This window comes from Pipra filicauda, unplaced genomic scaffold (assembly GCF_003945595.2).
Source record: "Pipra filicauda isolate LSUMZ 115617 unplaced genomic scaffold, ASM394559v2 scaffold296_size2174093_pilon, whole genome shotgun sequence".
Lineage (NCBI taxonomy): Eukaryota > Metazoa > Chordata > Aves > Passeriformes > Pipridae > Pipra > Pipra filicauda.
Window position 1 is genome coordinate 534,759 of NW_024104416.1, and position 4,204 is coordinate 538,962.

The 4,204-nt window shown below is 44.7% G+C and overlaps 1 non-coding gene across 1 annotated transcript; it reads right to left on the reverse strand.

Moving 5' to 3' along the window:
- Positions 1–1,849: 1,849 nt before the first annotated feature.
- Positions 1,850–1,923, reverse strand: TRNAT-AGU. The gene has a single exon. It is a non-coding gene; the product is annotated as a tRNA-Thr (tRNA).
- Between the last annotated feature and the right edge of the window lie 2,281 nt (positions 1,924–4,204).

Below are 4,204 nucleotides of genomic sequence, written 5' to 3' on the forward strand. Positions count from 1 at the left end.
GACTCGATCAGGTGTGCACGTGAGAGTCGCAGACCCCGAGCTGGAAATCCCCAGAGGCCAAGGGGATATTCTGGCAAAACATCACCCCCCAGTTGCCCCGTGTTCACGTTCTGCCCTGGGTGTGTGCTGTTGGCCGTGGTTACAGAGAGCACACTGGGCCAGAAACGGCTTCAGTCTGGTTCACTTTGACTCCAGGTACTTTCTTAAGTTAAGTAATATTTAGCCATTATTGTGATAAGCTCTGGATCCAATTTCATGATAATGAAACTCCTGAGAAAATTATTAGTCACACCGGCACAGGAGTTAAAGATCTTCTGGAGCAATTGTGTCACTTTGAGAATTCCTTAAAATGCCAGACATCGGCTTTTTATTTCACCACTTCATATCTTGATATAAATGCTAAGCTGTTGAGATATTGCTTCACATGCTGTTCTTCCGTAGCACCTTGATAGAATCTCAGCAGCTGATTCTCAAGAACAGGTTAGTTTTGTGCTCCTAATTCAGCTATAAATCAATAACAGGTACAGATCCTGGAGTTTTGGCAACTGTCTAGGGTAAAAGCTTATTAAAAATATACCTACTAGGACAACTTAAATTTATTACCCTACAGCTCCTCAGAGGTACTGTGTCTGCTGTGATTAAGTCAAATAAAGTGTGGCAATATATCATATTTTTTGACCACCTTACACATGCAACTCATTTATTAAATGTTCACAGCATGTCAGTTAGGCAGCAAAAGAGAAGAGCTGTAGCAGCAGCAGCAGCTGAGAACAAAGCTAAAACCTAGGCTGACACCTCTCAAAATTTAATTTCTGGTCTTTAAAAGTCACTTGACTCAATCAGGGTTCTATAAAACAGTGTTATTTCAACAAGCTGTTAGTCAACAAGAGGAAACATATTTTATTTTTAAATATACAGGCAGGCAGATTCATTGTTTCTCTCTTTTTCACCTCAGTAAATTCACTATTATTAGGATAAAGCATGAAAAGCTGCTAGAACACAAATCTCTCTTCCAATTACATACATTAAAAATATGTTACTTATTCATCCCAAGTTAATTTTTAAGGCTTTCATAAAAGCCCGGTACTATGATCTTTTCTATTCCAGATGGAAAGTGTTTTATCAGACTAATTCAAGACAAGACTTCACTTTCAACTCATAACAACTGAGAATGTCACATGAAAACCAGTAAGCATGTTCTGGCCAGAGCTGGAGTCGCCTGAGCAAGTTCTCTTGGCTTGTATTTTCCATGTTTTGTGTTTAGACCACACAAGAGCAAGTCAAAGGTAGGTATCATAAGAACAGCCACTGAATACAACATGTATTCACGTACAACATACTAAATGCAACGTGTTCAGTTATAAAAACTCAGCTTTTCTAAGCTGAAACTCTTTTTGCTGAGCTCAAGACTGCACTGTATGACTGACATGGGGATCCGGCTGCAGACTATGCATGAACAATCCAGAGCCTCCTGAATTCTTTGGGAATTCATGTCTCATGTATTTCCTCCTTGCCCACACGAGCTGGAAAATAAAGGGAAACATGAATAACGATTGAGAAACACCGTGCATTTCAGGAACCATTCAAGAAAATCATGGTTAAATTACCTACATGTAATATCCACAGAGAGAACCCAAACAGTTACTGCTCAAGATCTTATACCGTTGACTTTATCACGAATTTTCAGAAGCAAATAACAACACACTCGCTACCGGCAATTAAATTTTTGTTTGGTTCCGCCTTGGTGTGATTCCAGAGATTCGTTACAGCTCTGAAACTGTGGGACAGCCCCGTCCCGCCCGGGTAAAACAAGCGCAGGGTGGGAAAAAAACTACGGTTGCCACCGCGCAGGCACCGCTGGGATTCGAACCCAGGATCTCCTGTTTACTAGACAGGCGCTTTAACCAACTAAGCCACGGCGCCGGGCGGTGAACGAGGCGCCCGCGCGGCCCCAACACGGCTCTGCCGCCGCCCTCTGCGAGCGGGGGAAGAACGGCCCGGGACGGAGCGACCGCCCGCCTTTGGGGCGGCACAGAACACGGAAAGACCGCAGGGAAAAGGTACATAAATGTCGGCCTTTGGGATGCGGAAATGAAGCCGCGGTGTGCACACGCCCCGCCCTGTGCGTGCTCTGTGACCCGCACACACACACCCACCCAGCCGCGGGTCGGGACAAGCGCGTGTTCGTACGGGCTAAATAACCAGGAAAAGCGGTTTGGGTGGTTTCTAGGGAGCTGGTGAGAACGGTTCACACCTCAGGGAAGCGATGGTGCTCCCAGGGAAGCCCTGCCGAGCCGCAGCCCGGTGCTGCGGGGCGAACAGGACAGCCCGCACCGAGCAGTGCGGGGGAGCCGGGCCAGCACCGCACACGAGATGTTGCCTGAAAGCGGCTCTTAAACCTCGGAGGCTCAGTTCGTGAGGTTTAGAAGCCAGGCACTCTTTAATCAGCACCTGAGCACTGGCTATCGTTTCACCAAGGTGCACACCGGGGTGTTTTCGCTGCAGCTCCTGTGTCACATCACATGATTATTCATTTTTCGTTCCCCGCATTGCTGTTACATATTCCCGATATTTCCCAACATATATGCACGTCCTTATAAGGTCTCTGAGGGTCTCCATCAGGGGTCTTCAGTGGTCCTTCCGTCTGAAGCTCCCCCAAAGTTCTAAGTAACCTCTTGTGAACTTCTTCAGGACAATGCCCCTGGTTAACATTAACTGGGTGTTTCCTGGCTGGCTGCCTCAGTTCCCTCCTCACTGCTTTATCTTTAAATCACTTAGCTCAGCTATCTCTAGTTTTCTCTAGTTTCTATGTTGTAAATACCATCAGTTTTTGTTACATTTCTAAACCCCAACATTAGAGCCAGCCCCTAACCCGAGGTCAGTGGGAAGGATCCCATCAGGTCCCCCATCAGGGGCCTTCCAGCACTTGAAGGGAGCCTTCAATAAAAATGGAGAGAGTATTTACAAGAGTGATAGGACAAGGGGGAACGGCTTCAAAATGAAAGAGAGTAGGTTTAGATTAGATATCAGGAAGAAATTCTTTACTCTGAGGGTGGGGAGGCCCTGGCACAGGTTGCCCAGAGAAGCTGTGGCTGCCCCATCCCTGGAAGTGTCCAAGGCCAGGTTGGACAGGGCTTGGAGCAACCTGGGCTGGTGGAAGGTGTCCCTGCCCATGGCAGGGGGTGGCACTGGATGGGCTTTAGGGTCCCTTCCAGCCCAGGCCATTCTGTGATTCTATAATTACTCACCTGGAGTGTAATCAGAACCTGCAAAGCATAGAAACTGCTGTGGCAATTTTACAGGCACCCAAGGCATATTTACAGCCAAATTACAGGTGTTAGTCTCCAAATAACTCCCAGAGGAGAGCAGCACCCTTGGCTTAGTCCAAAATAGCCTTTCAGCTTTCTCATCAGGTACCTAAGAATGGGGACTGGGATAATTACTCAAACTACAGTGGCACAAAAGCCAGAAAAAAAGACAGATAAATCTCCTGCTTATGAATTGTCCATAATTACCACACTCTCCCCCAAACCTACCCTGCACACAGATGTGAACCTGCTGCTGCAGGTGAGAGCAGTGCAGGGCTGGAAACAAGCTGACTCACATGGCACTAAACAGGTAATGGGCAGAAACCAGCAATAAGTAAAACTTGCTGCTTTTACTAAAACCAGAATGTAGGAATTAATTCTTCCTTATTTTTCTCAATTTGGGAAATAGAGTATTAATTCAAAAGAAAACTTCCAACCTGCTCACACCACTGATGTGAAATGAACCAAGCCTCTACAAAGCTACTGCTTTTCTTTTCCTGTTTCAGTGGGAAAAATTGGAGCTTTGATTTTCCAGCTGAAAGGAGAAAGAAAGAAAGAAAGAAAGAACACTTTCAATTCTAATAGAAGATTAATTATTCTAGGACTAATCTTTTCTAAAATACAGAAGTTACTTCTGTATTACTAACGACTTTAAAGCCAAATTAATTCATCTATAAAATATGCATATTTTATGAGATCTGTTTAAAAAAAACCAAAACATGGGGAGCGCAGACACAGCATTTTCTTTTAGCCTCTGTAAAAAAAAAATTAATTGAGCAGCAAAGAGGGGAAAGATTGCTGGAAAATAACACAATTTACCACCTAATACTTATTCAAACCATAAATCTGTACAAAAATAGTATACCCTAGAAATAATTTTCATTTAACCTTCACAT